Source organism: Electrophorus electricus, chromosome 3 (genome assembly GCF_041902795.1).
Source record: "Electrophorus electricus isolate QZ-2024a chromosome 3, ASM4190279v1, whole genome shotgun sequence".
NCBI classification, from domain to species: Eukaryota; Metazoa; Chordata; class Actinopteri; order Gymnotiformes; family Gymnotidae; genus Electrophorus; species Electrophorus electricus.
In genome coordinates, this window is record NC_137499.1 from 37474491 (window position 1) to 37492960 (window position 18470).

Below are 18470 nucleotides of genomic sequence, written 5' to 3' on the forward strand. Positions count from 1 at the left end.
ATTTTAGGTTACTTTGTTGATTTACATAATTTTTCCATATATCATCCCATTGGAGGATTAAAATCATACAAATGTCTTTAATTATGTTTATGTTTATTATGTAGAGGTGGAGCAAGATTGTAGATGTTCATGCCCAATGAAGTGTTGGGCCAGCAGACAGAGGGGAAGGGGCTCTGAACAGAGTGGGAGGGGCTCTGAACATAGGGGGGAGGGGCTCTGAACATAGGGGGAGGGGCTCTGAACATAGGGTACTGGCCAGAAGTGCTCTGTAGTTTATTGAATGTGGTTTGGCTGATTGAGTGACAGTATTTATTGCTTGAGTGACATTTATTTATTTTTGTATGCAGCTGTGTAGAGGATACAGATCCAGTTCTGCTCTGCATCCATTACTGCGTGCTCCCAGAATGCATTTGGTAAATTCCAGTTGCATTTTTTCCCAAGTGGGTTTTGTAACCCAGTTTTGCCCCTAGAATTTCATACCCATACAAAATAATAGTTTTTATTATAGAATTAAGCAGTTTTATCCCTATTTTGATTGAATATTTTCTAAATTTTGATCCAATATCATAGAAAGATATTCTAGTCTTTTCAATAAGGGATTTCATTGCAGGGCTGAAACTACCTGATCAACTCATTTCAATAGCCAGGTAAATGGTGTTATGTTTTAACATTTTCCCTCTGTAGGTAAACTGGCACATTTTCTTGAGATCTGGACGTTTTCTGGAAAATCAGGATTCTTGTTTTGCTCCAGTGCACTGGTGGGGCCCAGCTCTGCCAATACTGCTGTAGCAGTGACAGGTTTTGCTATAAACCTTGTTCTGTGGACGACATTAGCACAAGGTCACCAGCCGAAGGCAAGCACCTGATTTCAGCATCATATAACTTTCAGCCCGGGACGTCGGCCTGGTCCACAGCTGTGGCAAGGTCATCTGTGTTTATGTTGAATCGTGGAGGATTTAAGCGTCATCCCTGGCTCCCTCTACACCACAGCTGGAAGAACTCTGTTCTGTATTTGTCAATTCTTACAACACATTTGCTATTGATTTTTTCATATCAAATGTTTTCCTAACTATTCCATTTTGAAGGCATTTAAACAGTAAGCCCTCATAAAAATTGAATCAAATGCTTTGTAAAAATCTACAAAGTGTATGAATGTTTTGCTTTGATTTGTTGTGATATTTAAGATAATTAGAGAATATAACGAATATATGGTCTGATGTGCATTTCTAATACTACAGAATATTTTCCCCAGATTACACACAGATGCCTCTGTATTTATTCAGGTCATCTTTTTCTCTCTTTTTTGTATATGGGTGTTATAAGTCTTTGGTTCCAGATTCCAAAACTTTAACATGGACCACATGCTTCCTTTAATTTGAGCGATCTGATTTATGTTTATTCATGTTTATTGTTGCTGTTGCTCTTGTTGTTGTTCTAAGGGCTTCTGGTAGTCCTACAGAATATTTCCCCCAGATTACACACAAATGCCTCTGTATTTATTCAGGTCGTCTAATACTACAGAATATTTTCCCGAGATTTCACACAAATGCCTCTGTATTTATTCAGGTCATCTAACACTACAGAATATTTTCCCCAGATTACACACAAATGCCTCTGTATTTATTCAGGTTGTCTAAGACTACAGAATATTTTCCCCAGATTACACACAAATACCTCTGTATTTATTCAGGTCATCTATTACTACAGAATATTTTCCCCAGATTACACACAAATACCTCTGTATTTATTCAGGTCGTCTATTACTACAGAATATTTTCCCCAGATTACACACAAATACCTCTGTATTTATTCAGGTCATCTATTCCTACAGAATATTTTCCCCAGATTACACACAAATACCTCTGTATTTATTCAGGTCGTCTAATACTACAGAATATTTTCCCCAGATTACACTCAAATACCTCTGTATTTATTCAGGTCGTCTAACACTACAGAATATTTTCCCCAGATTACACACAAATACCTCTATTTATTCAGGTCGTCTAATACTACAGAATACTTTGTTGTTGTTCTTCTAAGGGCTTCTGGTAGTCCTAGGTTGTTTTTATTAAATCTTGTGTTTTTCCCCAAATTTGGCTCTTGTTAGGATAGTCTAGGGTAGACTTTCAAAGTAAGTTTTCAATATTGTGCCATCCTCTGTTTTTTGGTCTGATTAAGATTTATTCTTAATATTTTAGCTTTTCTGTTTCTCAACAGAGCTTTGTAATATTTTAAAGCATTTAAATAATTTACACTGAAGTCTATTTGAGTCTCTCTGTTTTTATTAGATAAAATCCTTAAATTTTTCCTGGAATTTTTGCACTCATTATCAAACCAAATGTCACGTCTTTGTGTAGGGTGGTTTAGCACTGTAGGATTTCTCTTGTGAAATTTGACATTTTAGCCAAATGTTTCAACTGTTTTTTATGTCACTTATTATTTATTCCTTCAGGATTTGGCATGTTGATGTTAAGCAGGAAACTATTAAGCGTTCTTACGATTGTATTGCTCTTCATATTTAATTTTAAATGGTTTATTTAATTCCACTTCTGTCTGTTTTTATGGACATAACTTTGCTGATTCGGGAGGGTCTTCTGGTAGGTTGTTTCTGCGGATCATCTGAAGGAATTCAGCTGTAATCATATCAAAACATCCACATCTATCCATCCACATCAAAACATACTCATAGCTATGTGACTTTCACTTGTCAATTCGGAAAGCATTCCTTCTGAAAATAAGGAGAGATCTGGTGAGAAATATACACTTCACACAGGTCAGGAAGTGGTTAATTAATTTCAAGCCAGACTAATTATTGTCCTTTTTTGACTGTCCTAATTAGATGTGTGCCCTTGCCTTCATGCCAGACTATTATCACAGCCCTGTTTGATTTGAGACTGTTTTGATGATGGAACAATAACATCCCTGTATCTACTGGGACATGGTACAGTCACATCACAGTTACATCTTGTCACACCTTAATGTTTCTTGGAAGATAATAATACCGATGTCTTTTAGATTTTCACTGAGACTCAGATGGGGTAATTACCTAATGTTTTCTTACCAAATGTACTGTAAGCCTTGGATGTTCCGACAAGTCCTAAGTTATCTAAACATATATATGTGCTGTATTTTTCAGAAACTTCGCAAAGAGTTACGCGTGTGCACACAGTCATGCGTGTGACGGGGACGGACCACGCGCGCATGATATACAGCGTGTACGTCTGGCATCTGCACAGGCTCCGGACAGCTCCTCGGAGGACATGGTGAGCGTTACTGTTGAGAATCTCTCACTTGTTTGAGTGGCCACGTTCCTCGGTGCAGTAGGTCAACTCTGGGCTTTTCACAGAGGGAGTAGGGAACACTGATGGAATACTGTGTCTTCCGTCAGAGTGCGTACCGGATCATAGCCTTGGCTGCTGCCTCATTTGATGACCTCTTGACCTGTGCCAGCGCTCCAGCTCAGTAGGTTTTAGTTTGTTCTGGTTTGTTTTAGCTCATATAATAATTTTACTTTGGTTGCTCTCCAGTTCTCATTCTCTTCCATTCATTTGAATAATGCGGCACTGAACTGATCGACCGTCTTTTTTAGTTGAATCTTAATGTGTTCGTTCTTTTCACTGGGGGTGAAGTGAGAATATATATAATCTCTGAAGTGAGAATATATATATAATCACTGAGCTCCATCACTTCCACCTCCAGGAGGGTGAGGTTTTCCTTGATTGTTAATACTGGAGACTGACAGCTGGAATGGGACTGGGATTCATGTACACTGGTCTTCTGCTGGACTGGAACTGGGACTGTCTTACACTGGTCTTCTGCTGGACTGGAACTGGGACTGTCTTACACTGGTCTTCTGCTGGACTGGAACTGGGACTGTCTTACACTGGTCTTCTGCTGGACTGGAACTGGGACTGTCTTACACTGGTCTTCTGCTGGACTGGAACTGGGACTGTCTTACACTGGTCTTCTGCTGGACTGGAACTGGGACTGTCTTACACTGGTCTTCTGCTGGACTGGAACTGGGACTGTCTTACACTGGTCTTCTGCTGGACTGGAACTGGGACTGTCTTACACTGGTCTTCTGCTGGACTGGGAGTTCTCTCTTCATGGGGAACATGTCCTTGTGAGGTGTGACTGATGCCAGGTCTTTGATTTGGGTAAAAGCTTTGCTGAAGATTTAGAGAGCAGCCCCACTTCCTTGTATAATTGTGCCACAGTAGAAGATGTTAAGTGTTAAAATCAGTTTTTCACACAGTTTCTCGCTGTCCTCAGGACAGTCTGCCTGCCTTTGCAGACACCTCTCTCGATAATGGAGCCGTAATGATGGCAGAAAGCTTTGTGTGTAGAAACGGAGATTACTCATGGTGTTTCTGATTCCTTTCTTCGTATTGTCAGCAAATAAAATCTCTGGTTGGTCACATAGCTGCTCCTGTTTGTGGTTGCTTTGGATTGGAGATAAAAGTATGGGGCCAAGATGCTAAGGATTGTTTCAGAATGTAAACAATTAACCGACAAAATGCTGTTTTTCTGTTTACAATTGAAATTCCTAGTTTGCAGTGTCATATACACTTTAATACATAAACTTAATATACTTTAATAAACAAACACTGCAACAAAATATAAAGATACATCTAAATTTGGAAATCAAATATTTTTGCAGTCATTGAATCTGTCCAGTGTCCCCTGTATCTGCTTAGTTTAATGAGCTCAGTAATATCATCTCAGTCATATCTCAGTATGATATTTGACTGTATCTGATCAGTGCTAGAAGCTCAGTAATATGCTATTTGACTGTATTCTCTGTATAATTAGTTGGCCATTTTATTCCACCTATTGTTTCAAGTGTATTTCTCCTTCTTCTTCTTCTCTGTTATCTTTTCTCCTCACTTTAACGGGGTTAAATGGGGTTGCAAAGGGTTGTAAGTTTTGGACTTTTTCTCAATTTTATGATGAAAATTCAACATATCAAGCAGTACATATTTCACTATATCTTTTTGTCCACGACTGCTTCTTCTCAGAATTCTGTCTCTGTGACTCTCTCTCTCCCTCATCTCCATATCACTCCATCCATCTCTACACCTTTACCTCATCTCTCTCTCTCCACCCATCTCCATATACCCCCCCCATCTCTCCTTGCCTCCATCCCTATTTCTCCCCCCCCCCCCCCCCCCGTGCAAAATGGAAGACCCAAGTTGCTATAGTAACTGCCTCACACTTACCATCCTGCGCATCCCTGTTCTGCAGGCTGGCACTCCTGACGTCCGTAGCCCTGCTCTGAGGCTCTGCACCTGGGACGCCTGCATCACTCGACGCTTGGGATTCTGGCCTGGTGTCCTGGGACCTCACACTCGCTCAGTGCTGCTGGGTCTGCAGGCGGCAGGGACAGGAAAAGGAATGGAATGACCAGGGTGGAGGGTCAGGGCGTATGACCCAGGGTGGAGGGTCAGGGCGTATGACCCAGGGTGAAGGGTCAGGGCGTATGACCCAAGGTGGAGGGTCAGGGCGTATGACCCAGGGTGAAAGGTCAGGGCGTATGACCCAGGGTGAAGGGTCAGGGCGTATGACCCAGGGTGAAGGGTCAGGGCGTATGACCCAGGGTGAAGGGTCAGGGCGTATGACCCAAGGTGGAGGGTCAGGGCGTATGACCCAGGGTGGAGGGTCAGGGCGTATGACCCAAGGTGGAGGGTCAGGGCGTATGACCCAGGGTGGAGGGTCAGGGCGTATGACCCAGGGTGAAGGGTCAGGGCGTATGACCCAAGGTGGAGGGTCAGGGCGTATGACCCAGGGTGAAGGGTCAGGGCGTATGACCCAAGTGGTAGGATCTGTGCGTAGGTGGAAATAAAGAAGCAGGCATGATTGTAGCGGGCCTCAGACGGCAACCATCGCCCACAGGCACCATAGTGCACCCAACGAGAGAGAGAGAGAGAGAGAGCGAGAGAGAGAGAGAGAGAGGTAAGTGAGTGAGTGGGTGAACATGATGCACTTTGCACAATCAACCCACCAGTCTGAGCCGAGGGCCTGATACGCCATCGACTATCCTGACGTCACAGCACGGACACGCTGGTCTCTCTTTGTGCCTCTCTTTCTCTCTCTTTTCTAATTCACTATCTCTCTCTCTCTCAATTTCTCATAAGTCTTTTCTTCTTCCCGACTCTCTGCTTCTCTGTCACCCTCATCATCTTTTTTCACTCTTTCTCTCACTCTCTCTTGCTGTTTCACTGTTTAGGGTTGGAGAACTAAATGTTCGTCGCTGTCTCTTTCACTCTATCGTTCTCTCGCTCTCTCACCCCTGCAAACACCTTTCTCTTGCCTGCCAGCCTGAAGGTGACACCCCTCCCCCTGCTCTGCATCACACAGTACTGCACACTGTGCAAGATCTACTACTGCCCCTGTATGTGAACACCAGCACCACAGATACCTCGCCTCTGCCTTCAGCCCCAGAGGATGTGATTAAAGTGAGTCTCACACACACACACACACACACACACACACACACACCTCATCATCACTATTACTTCAATATAAATCTTTTCTCCCCGAGGCAGGATGTGACCTGTTGGTCACATGATGAGAACGATGTGAAGCCAGACTCTCCTTATCAGGCATCATCATCATCATAATCATCACCATCTTCATCTTCTTCTTCATTGTCCTGGTAACAGCTTGATGAAGGAAGGACTTTCCCCTGCCCCCATACCCCTGGTACACCTGGTCATTAGTACCACCTGAGCTGGCAGAACAGGAGAGCTGAAGGCCCAGCCCAGCCCAGCCCAGCCCAGCACAGCCCAGCCCAGCCCAGCCCAGCCCAGCCCAGCCCAGCCCAGCAGGTCTCTGGACCTGGAGCTGAAAACTGTCACAGAGCGTTTTAACCCCCTGCCGTTCCACAGCCCTCCTTCCTTAACCCGGTGTTTCCCTGTTCCACCATGACCAGGGAGGCTTCTTCCCCTTAGATTTGTTGCACTCTTATTCTTGCACTCTTTTGTAATTACTCTACGCTACTGCTTGCACTTCTGGTAGATGCTCACTGTGTCATTGCTTCTGCTTCTACTGAGCAGTCGGTCCTGTCTGCACACTGACACCCTCCTTCCTCATAACCTGCATGTTACCTTCCACTCATCTCTCCACTCACATTACAGTGTTACACAACACATGATCTAACTGTGCTATGACATCTATTACCCAACACCATCTGTAATCAACACACAATCTGACTGTAGCCTGGCATCTATTACCCACACATCTGACTGTAGCCTGGCATCTATTACCCACACATCTGATTGTAGCCTGGCATCTATTACCCACACATCTGATTGTAGCCTGGCATCTATTACCCACACATCTGATTGTAGCCTGGCATCTATTACCCACACATCTGACTGTAGCCTGGCATCTATTACCCACACATCTGACTGTAGCCTGGCATCTATTACCCACACATCTGATTGTAGCCTGGCATCTATTACCCACACATCTGACTGTAGCCTGGCATCTATTACCCAATACACAATGTTATTGCAGCCTGGCATCTATTACCCCAAGATAACATTACTCACACAACTCAAACAAGTTAACCACATATATAACCACATCTCTATCACGCTATATAAGCACATACACTGGAATCTTTACCCTGTATAACCACACACACTGAGTACATTACACTATATAACCACACACTGAGCACATTACCCTATATAACCACATACACTAAGTGCATTACCCTATATAACCACACACTGAGTACAATAACCTATATAACCACACACACTGAGTACATTACCCCATATAACCGCACACACTGAGTACATTACCCCATATAACCACACACACTGAGCACATTACCCTATATAAACATACACTGAGTACATTACCCTATATAACCACACACACTACATGCATGACCCTATGTAACCACACTTAGTACAATACCCTATATAACCACACACTAAGTGCATTACCCTATATAACCACACACTTAGCACAATACCCTATATAACTACTCACACTATGTACATTACCCTATATAACCACACACACTAGGTGCATTACACTATGTAACCACACACTTAGTACAATACCCTATATAACCACACACTAAGTGCATTACCCTTTATAACCACACACACTGAGTACATTACCCCATATAACCACACACACTGAGCACATTACCCTATATAAACATACACTGAGTACATTACCCTATATAACCACACACACTACATGCATGACCCTATGTAACCACACTTAGTACAATACCCTATATAACCACACACACTAAGTGCATTACCCTATATAACCACACACTTAGCACAATACCCTATATAACTACTCACACTATGTACATTACCCTATATAACCACACACACTAGGTGCATTACACTATGTAACCACACACTTAGTACAATACCCTATATAACCACACACTAAGTGCATTACCCTTTATAACCACACACACTGAGTACATTACCCCATATAACCACACACTGAGTACAATAACCTATATAACCACACACACTGAGTACAATACCCTATATAACCACACACACTGAGTACAATACCCTATATAACCACACACACTAAGTGCATTACCCTTTATAACCACACACACTGAGTACATTACCCCATATAACCACACACTGAGTACAATAACCTATATAACCACACACACCGAGTACATTACCCTATATAACCACACACACAGAGTACAATACCCTATATAACCACACACACTGAGTATATTACCCCATATAACCACACACTGAGTACAATAACCTATACAACCAGGCAAGCTGAGTACAATACCCCATATAACCACACACACTGAGTACATTACCCTATATAACCACACACACTAGGTGCATTACACTATGTAACCACACACTTAGTACAATACCCTATATAACCACACACTAAGTGCATTACCCTTTATAACCACACACACTGAGTACATTACCCCATATAACCACACACTGAGTACAATAACCTATATAACCACACACACTGAGTACAATACCCTATATAACCACACACACTGAGTACAATACCCTATATAACCACACACATGGAGTACAATACCCTATATAACTTCTCACACTATGTACATTACCCTATATAACCACAGACACTACGTGCATTACCCTATGTAACCACACACTGAGTACAATACCCTATATAACCATACACACTGAGTACATTATGCTATATAACCACCCACAAAGTACAATACCCTATATAACTACTCACACTATGTACATTACCCTATATAACCACACACACTATGTGCATTACCCTATATAACCACACAGACTACGTGCATTACCCTATATAACCATACACACTAAGTGTATTACCTTATATAACTATACACACTGAGTACATTACCCTATATAACCACACACACTGAGTACATTACCCCATAAAACCACACAAACTGAGTACATTACCCTATATAACCATATACACTGAGTACATTACCCCATATAACCCCATATAACTACACACACTGAGTAGTTTACCCCATATAACCACACACTAAGTACATTACCCCATATAATCACCAGTACATCAAACACGTTTATCCAAAGTGACTTACAATTGTGACCAATCAAGGTTAAGGGCCTTGCTCAGGGGCTCAGTAGTGGTAACTTGGCAACCTTCTGATTACCGGAGCAGTACGTTAATTGCTGAGTTACTGCTGCCCCATGAGAGCACTGAGTGAGTCCAGGCCCATCGGACAGTGTAAGCCCCTACGCTACAGACTGGAGCTCCTGCCTTGGCACACTCTAAAAACCTCCAATCAGGCCACTGCTTTCAGCCAAACACCGTCGTCACGGCTGCTAGTTAATCACGCCAGGCTAAAAGCCTCATCATCAAGACCATTACCACTCGCTGCACCAGGTCTCTTCTCATCACCGCACTTATGGAGAGCAGATCTGCTGGCCGGTCCCTCCTTCAGTCCCATCAGCACCTTCTCCGTCTGCCCTGCGCTGTGTCCCACGCCACCAGTTCGCTGACATCATCATCATCATCATCATCACGAAGCACCCGCATTCATGCTTCTAACTTGCAGCTGAGTTGTACCGGGGCCTTTCAGATCCGCAGCAGGCTTAGCAGAACGTCCCCTGAGAGCAATTCATTTAACCCTAACACTGCCTAAGTGCTCCCATAACCTCCTTAACTTTACTGACACACGACTGAATTCTCTCTCTCTCTCTCTCTCTCTCTCTCTCTCTCTAGCCTGGAGCTTGTCATTTCTACCCCTGAGGCCTTTCACATGCCTGTGTGTGCGTACACACACCTAGATATAAACACACACACACCTATACATAAATGCACATACACACAAAAACACAAATCACACATACAGGCATGCGTGCGCACACTCCCACAAACATACACATGCATGCTTACCCACAAGCACCCATACACACACACACACACACACACACACACACACACACAGCATGCCTTCACAATTACAGCCCCATCGACCTGCTGAAATCAAACAAGAATCCAACATAAATCCAAACTCAAAACCCAATTTTATAATTTCACCTCTGAGAACAGACGAGTGTAATAAAAGTAAATGTTGTGATGCGTACACTTGAATACAGTGAAAATATTGAAAATATCTGAAAATATCATATCAATATATTGAAAATATCATACTTACATACTGTCTGTTTCACACTTTGGCATACACTTGCTTCATACATGCTATATAAACATTTACTTATTTTACAAACACATACACACATACATACATTCATATAAATACACACACACACATGCAGAGACATACAAACATACACACAGAAACTCAGTCAAAGTCACAGACATAAACACACACACACACACACACACACACACACCTCCTTTCACCTCTGTGGGCCACCCTATGTTGCCATGGGCAACAGTAGCACAACCATTGTTCCCTGGTTGGTTTTTTCACCCTCTCCAATTATGTCGAATCCGAATTACGACCTCCATTTCAATCTCACTAACCTCTGCCCTTTTTTACTGACAATTACTCAATAATTCAAGGGCTGACAGGGTTGCCTTTTCCCTGAAGGAATGTGAGCTCGCGCAGGCAGGTGGAACTCAGCCACACAGAGGGATCTCGGCACCCCCAGCAGGACAGCCCGTGGGGTCGTCATCTGCGCATTCACTGCTGCCTCTCCCTGCTCCACGGACCCAGGGCATGCCGGCCTGCCATGACCCTTGAACCCAGCCAGCGGCTCAGGCCCGACATGAGGCTGTGCTCGCAAAAAGCCACACCTCACTGCAAACTCGGAGCTTCGGAGCGACGCCACCCTCGCTACGTGCTCAGGGATTCCGAGCTACACCCTTCTCGCTGGCGCACCGAGGCTCATGGCTACACCTCCCTCACCGTGTGCTCAGAGATTCACGGCTGCACCATGGCCACCCTGTCGTACCGTATAACTCGGTATATGATCTGCAGATGTAAGTACAAAGCGCTCTTTAGACACCAACTTGAACCATGTAACCTCAGCAAAAAAATTAAGGAAAGAGAAGGGAAAGGTAGAACAGCTTCTAGACTGAATCTACTGTAAGACTCATTAAAAATTGAAAAGGGCAGAACTCGCTGTTAAAATCAAAGATGTCTCCTCACGGTGTCTAGTGCCGTACTGACCTCAGAGTCACTGCGAGCCTGGCTTTTAAACGCCTACCTGTAATCTTATCCTCAAAGGACGCCATCTCAAAAGGTGTGCGGGTTGTATTTCAGTTTAAACTTGGATGTACGATACAAAGGTACCACTCGTAGGCACGATGGCAAATGGACCCCCTGTGTTCTTCGGCGGCGGCCATGATCCTGGTAAACACCTCTTTGGCTTCCGCGCTGTTCTGTCCAGTCCTGTGGTGTGAGACAACCTGAGTCCGGTCCTGTGGTGTGAGACAACCTGAGTCCGGTCCTGTGGTGTGAGACAACCTGAGTCCGGTCCTATGGTGTGAGTTCCAGCTTGAATCACTCTGTGTAGATGCTGCTTTGATGCCTTAAACTGGTTGTTTTGGAGGCGTCTTTGTGAAAAAGTACAAATAATAATAATAATAATAATAATAATTATTATTATTATTATTATACCACAGAGTAAATAACCCAGGTCCAATCAAGTCCTGGCTGTCGTGGATGTGGTAAACACAAGTGCTCACTCTCATGGGCCTGCTTGCTTGTTCAGAAGAAGACGAGCCACGTTTGGTTCTCTCCTGTTTGTGTGGGATTCCTTCATTCAGATTGTGCTCATCCTAACGGGTGAAGTACGCACCAGAAATCACCTGGCTCTCATTTCTAAGGAGACCTTTCAGAAGTATCGGCAGGTAAACTGAACAGCAGTGTGCCCAGGACACTCCAGAAGGTCTGAAAAGAAACTCCTTATTCATCCGTGTTAGAAGGACCCTCAGAATTTTAGTTCCATCCACATACTGCAAGGCAGTGCTGGATGCACACAGAGAGGCTCTCCAGGGAACCGGGGACTCACAAGCATCTGCCTCGTATGAAGCCCCGCCTCCGCAGACAGAGACAGGCCAGCCAACACGCTTGTCACACCAATCAGCGATCAGCTCACTCGATATCAGTCCCAGACGCCAGCCACCGCTAGGCAACATGTTGCAGGAGGTAGGCCCCGCCCATCCTGGGTGTCAGGGCCCAACCTCCGGAGAGGGGGCAGGACAGCGTACACATCAGTCACTCCAGGAAACACGCTCTCACTCACGCGGAGACCTAATGGATGTTCCAGAGCTTCAGTCAAGGGTTTCAGGTGTGTGTGCATCTGTGTGTGTATGTGTATAATATCATGTTCATTATCTATGAGTAAATAAGCCAGATTTATGACTCTGATTAAATAATTACACCCCCAACGTTGACTCCGTTTCCTCTAAAGCAGACTAGATAGAGACCCAGTCGCAGCCGAAGCAGCGTACACAAGCCCTAGTAAACATTACTGTTACTCTCAGCTTTTCAATCATCTATTATGTCTGTTTGCTGAATTTATGTAAAATGGTGACTATGACTGAGGCCTTGAACTACAAATAGATGCACATTTCATAAACAAACAGACAAATATATAAACAAAACTACATGTTAAAATGTTCAGCACAGCCTAAACTTTTTTCCTAAAGTAGTAGATGGACAAAATATGTTACGGTGAGAGTCCAGCTAACTCCACATTATACTGCAGCTCTGCCTAGACACACACTCTCTAATCTCGATGCTGCACCAAAGAAACTGTGTCTGTCTCTCTGCGTCTGTGTGTGTGTTTGTGTTAGCACTCTCTCTTTGGGAGCAACATGGCCTGCAGCTCCATGTTTTTCTTTCCTTCTGTTTTTTTTTTTTTGGTTTCCAAGGTGATGGCGTACCACGGTGTCAGCACACTTTCATCTCTCTCCCTGCGTTTCTCTCTCGGCTGTCGTTTCTTTTAATCATTCTCTGATTATTTACAGTTCACTTAGCCGCAGACAGGAAGGGCGATCACACCGGGAGGAAGCCTAGGAGGACCTGGCAATCAGTGGGTTTGTGGGAAATGGAGTTTGAGAGAGCAGAGAGGTTGGTTGGACTGTTCCCTTTGAAAGTTCTTCTCTCTGACAGGTAAACCATCACCAGTATACCCAGGCGAGTTAAAAATAAGGCATGAGTTGTTTTCAGCAATAAAAAGATACTACTAGAAACAATAGGTACAGAATCTGGTCATTTGGAAATGGGTGTCAGTTGGAATTGAATGTAATTTAGGATGCGGACAGCTGCAGGTGGCCGGAGGACGACGCGGAAGCTGACGAACGGGGAGTGATGAGGTCGTCACCAGGATAATTCATAAACTATCACACGAGCTCTCGCGCCAACACTCCTGACTGAGTACACAAGAAAACGCCACTTCCTGTGAACAGCACCCTTCAGCCGCTCAGGGGACGCCAGGAGCTTGTTAACGTGCTCTAAACCGAGCATGCTGGGAGATTTTTTATTTATTTTATTTTATGAAAGCGGCGTGCTGGGCGCGAGCCAGGCTTGGCCTCTGTCTAATCAACAACAGAGGTCTTTTTACAAGATCTTCTCAAGCCTGGATCCAGCAGGGCTCTCTACAGCACACGCATCCACAACACGCTCTAATTGCTGCAATATCTGTGAAGGACAGGAGAGGAACGCTTTGTTTACCAACAAACGTCTGTCCCTTAGCTGCACGCGGCGGATCCCGTACAGCCCTGCCCGGCGTGTCGCAGGTACAACGGCGTTCGCCTGAACACGACTGTGCGCCGTGCCTTCTGTTGCCAAGGGAACTCGGCAGAGGAAACGTGTTTCACTAAGCAGTGCCCCCCAGAAGGCGGGGCTAGAGGAAGGGTAGGCTGGATAGCCATGCCCCCTCACTCCCTCTCCCTCTAAAGCCAAAGGTCCAGGACATGCTAATATTCACTTTTCACCAACAAACTGAACACTCTGTCTCTGTGTGTGTGTGTGTGTGTGTGTGTGTGTGTGTGTGTGTGTGTGTGATGCTCAAGTACCTACATCTACACCTACATCTGATGTGGAGACGGTGAGACTTTTGAATTAAACACGTTTAAATCTGACTGAATTTCAACAGCATATGTTGACTCGTATTTAACTGTTATAGTGTTAATTGGGAATGAATTCACTGGGAAAAAGGCAACACAGAGACGTGTGGCTTCGGAGCGCTGCCTGCACGGATCAGAGTTTTCGGAGTTCTGGTGTGTATGTAGTCGGCAAGACAACGCTTCCCATCCAATCGCCCCTTACATTACTGAGCATTTGCATCCATTTTCATCCTAAAACAGATTATCTTTCACAGTTTGCTTTGCAGCCGTTTGCTCTTCATAATTCAGTCATTTGTTTGAGCTTCGCTTCTGTAGTTAGAGGAATGGTGCCTGGAAAAAGAAAAAACACAAAGAAAACGGAGAGGAACCGTGTGAGGCAGTTCAGTCCTCACGAGGTGCATCTGATGTTTTAATCCGGATGTTTGAGCAGGTCGAGGTGCATCTGATGTTTTAATCCGGATGTTTGAGCAGGTCGAGGTGCATCTGATGTTTTAATCCGGATGTTTGAGCAGGTCGAGGTGCATCTGATGTTTTAATCCAGATGTTTGAGCAGGTCATGGTTTAGTTGATATTTTAATCCAGTTGTTTGAGCGGTGTAGATGATGTTTTTATTCCATTGTTTGAGCAGGACATGGCATAGTTGATGTTTTAATCCAGTTGTTTGAGCAACTCCTAGTGTAGATGATGTTTTAATCCAGTTGTCTGAGCAGGACATGGCATAGTTGATGTTTTTAATCCATGCTTTTTATCTTTATGCACCTGCCCCTTTAAGAGTCCCAGCAGGGCCCTGGCCACACCACTTCATCTGCCCTGTCACCATTATTGTTTATGGGCCGTCCAAAGTCATCTGCCAACATTAGAGTGCTGAGGTGTGTTTAGACTGATGTGTTTAGACTTGTGTTCTGTATACTAGTGCACTAACTGGTACTAGTACACTCACACAGACAAATTCAACACTGACACACAACAACTCAACACTGGCACAGACCCACCAACTCCACACAGGCACACAACTCAACACTGGTCCACAACCACCAATTCAACACTGGCACAGACCCACCAACGCAATAATGGCACATGACCATCATCTTAATTAACTCAACATTTGTACAGACAAAGTCAACATTGGCAACCACCAACTCAACACTTGCACGCAATTGCCAACATTTTGGGACATGCTAGCAATGTAAGACGAGACCGGCAGCACTAGCAAAGCACTCTGGGTAGCTCAGCGGTGCACACAGTGGCCTGCAACCGCTGGGAAACGCTGGAGAACGTCGGGTCCCTTGGGCTAAGAGGCTCTGCCTGTCCTACTAACAGCTCCTTAACGGAGCAGCGTTTCAACACTTAACTCTTCAGTTACACCACTTTCTTTTCTCTACTCTGTGACTGCAGTCAAAACACAATGCAGTCACACGGTTTCCTTCCCAATCCCATGCGTTTCTGTTTGACCTTTGTGACGGGTGGGGAAAAGCAGTCCGAGTGTCAGGTGATAATCGTTGCACACGATGACAGGCTATCAAAGCAGGACCGCTGAGATGCCGCGACCTGTGACATACGTTTCAGGAGAGCATTGGACGCTGCGTGTGGGAGCCAGGCCTGGAGCCTGGAGAACTGTATCCGTCCCGGCAGGAGAACATCCTGCATTATGAGCTTTTGGTTCAGACCCTGTCCCACTGCCCCATATGCCAATTCTTGGAGCTGATGAGCGACTCCAGACACAAGCCCGCGCCAGGCTACATACTGCCGCTTTATTATCGTTCAGCCTGAATCCTTTTCTGCCGCCGCACAGTCTGCAGTGGATGCCTCGAGTATCTATCAACTCCTTGTTCGCGAGGTTTGTCTGCGGGGATCTATGTGCGTGGCTTAGCCCACGCGCCACAGCAACCACATTGAGCACCAGGTACAGCATCAAAAATAGAGAAATACTTTAGTTTCTGTCGCAAGTTTCGAGATAACAGGGCCATAGACATGTATTGCGCAATAACGAGATCTTTCCAAACTAACACCAGGGAAACTTCACCATCTGCATGGTATGACAGGATAATAAGTGCCTAGTCCTCTAAATGATAGATAGTTATCAACATTATTCCCAGGGTGAATAATGGTTATTAGCGAACAATATTCGGTGCAAATTACTGCAACGCTGTATCGTGACATCATAAGGTTTCACCAGCACGAGAGAGGTAATAAATCACTTAAACTTTTTTTTGCGTAAATGAGAAGACTCAATAACCCCGCTTTGCTGCTACCTTATTCCATTCTATCTTAATCCGGTTCATTTCCAGTTATTTCGTAAACCATCAATGAATGGTGCGTGTGTCAATTTGCGTTGCTCAATCGCCACATTACTGTGAAATTATTCTTGTTATACCAATTTATTTGGTTGACAATGCTGCGCGCCAGCGCGCGCACGCCCGAACACATCCACACATCGCGGGCACAGAAGCGCACGCAGAGTCGGACTGACGCATTGTTGCTATCTAAGCCATGGACGCAGTTCATCTAGGGCTCTTCTGTCGCTGAACGTTTCTGGCTTGCATTTAAAATCGCGCAAGCAATGGAATGTACTAAAATTGTTTACATTCATTTACCATCGAAAGCATTATCCCGAACGACCACATTAATGCAGTCGCATAGCAACGATATTATTGTATTCATTCTTACCTTTTTATAACAGTATATATCCCTCAAACAGCACAGATGCGGAGTGGAGCGTCTCCTCTACGGTCTTTTCTCCGTCTCCCTCGTGCTTTCAGCTCTTTCAGTCTAACTCACTCTCTCACGCTCGCTCGCTCGCTCGCTCTCTCTCTCTCTCTCTCTCTCTCTCTCTCTCTCTCTCTCTCTCTCTCTCTCTCTCTCTCTCTCTCTCTCTCTCTAATTGATTCACCCTTTCGCAGCGCAGGAAACACAGCTGCTGCCGAACAGCCAAAGCGGAGCCCGTGCGTTCGGTTAGACGGAAGACGGAGAGATGATCATCACCAGCTTAACGAGACGCGGTCTTCCCTTGAATAACACATGTATAAACTCAGAGAACAGATGCACTATTCCGACGCTTAAAGGACCATTAAATGGCCCATAAGTCTCAAACCGACACATTTGCGCATTGGACAGGCGGCATATGGAGCACGTGAAAAGGCAACAGCTGACAAAGATTGTTCCAAGAACGCGTATGCTCACGACGGTAGTAAATGTATAAGATATAGTAATCTACGCGGCCTTAAAAGTGCCGTTAAATATGAAGCAACCCTGGACTCCTCGCGTTGCAAAAGCGCCGTTAAATACGGACCAATTCCAGACCCGCCGCGTGGCTTTACGCGTTAGAGTCCATCAGTGGGCCACTTGAGCGGGACGGCGTGTCTCATCCCTTCGCCACGAAAGTACTGCAGCGTGCGAGGTGTTGAGATCACAAATTGCATGGGCTGAACAACTATAAGGTCTGGAGCCCCCCCCCCCCCCCCCACACTTCTCAGGAAGGCCGCATTACATGCACGTCGCGTGTCACGCGCTAATCAGCGTGCTCCGCTTTAGGCAGGAGACGCTGCACCCGAGCGCGGCTTTACGGCGCGCATCGACATCATATACAGGACTAAAACCTCTGAGACGTATCACTCGGTCTGAAGACGTTTTCAGTTCACACCTGTGTGTGTGCGCGCGAGAGGGGGCGGGGGTGCAGGCTGTGCGTTACCTTGGCAACGCTGAAGCGCAAAGTCTGCTGGCCCCACCCCTCGAGTTCGCTTACCTATGGCTTTATTTCAATATCTTCGGCAATCCGTTTCTTGCCGGTTTATTGCGGCGATGCATCGTCCTACCAGATACAGCCCGATATTTTTTTTTATTTTTTTTTGGCGGGGGGGGGGGGGGGGGGGCGACAAGTCCCTAATGTGATTGAAGGGGGGGGGGGGGTAAAC

General features: G+C 45.0%; 1 protein-coding gene across 3 annotated transcripts in view; it reads right to left on the reverse strand.

Moving 5' to 3' along the window:
• lrrc4ba (leucine rich repeat containing 4Ba) overlaps positions 1-17975 on the reverse strand; it is a 35468-nt gene extending 17493 nt beyond the window's left edge. For 2 of the 3 annotated variants that reach the window (XM_035530016.2, XM_081711412.1), the window contains exons 1-2: positions 17227-17975; positions 5220-5367 (exon numbers count right to left, since the gene is read on the reverse strand). The gene's annotated coding sequence lies outside the window, so the exon portion shown is untranslated. The remainder of the gene's footprint in view (positions 1-5219; positions 5368-17226) is intronic. The other variant, XM_035530020.2, reaches the window with a different exon arrangement.
• Positions 17976-18470: the final 495 nt, after the last annotated feature.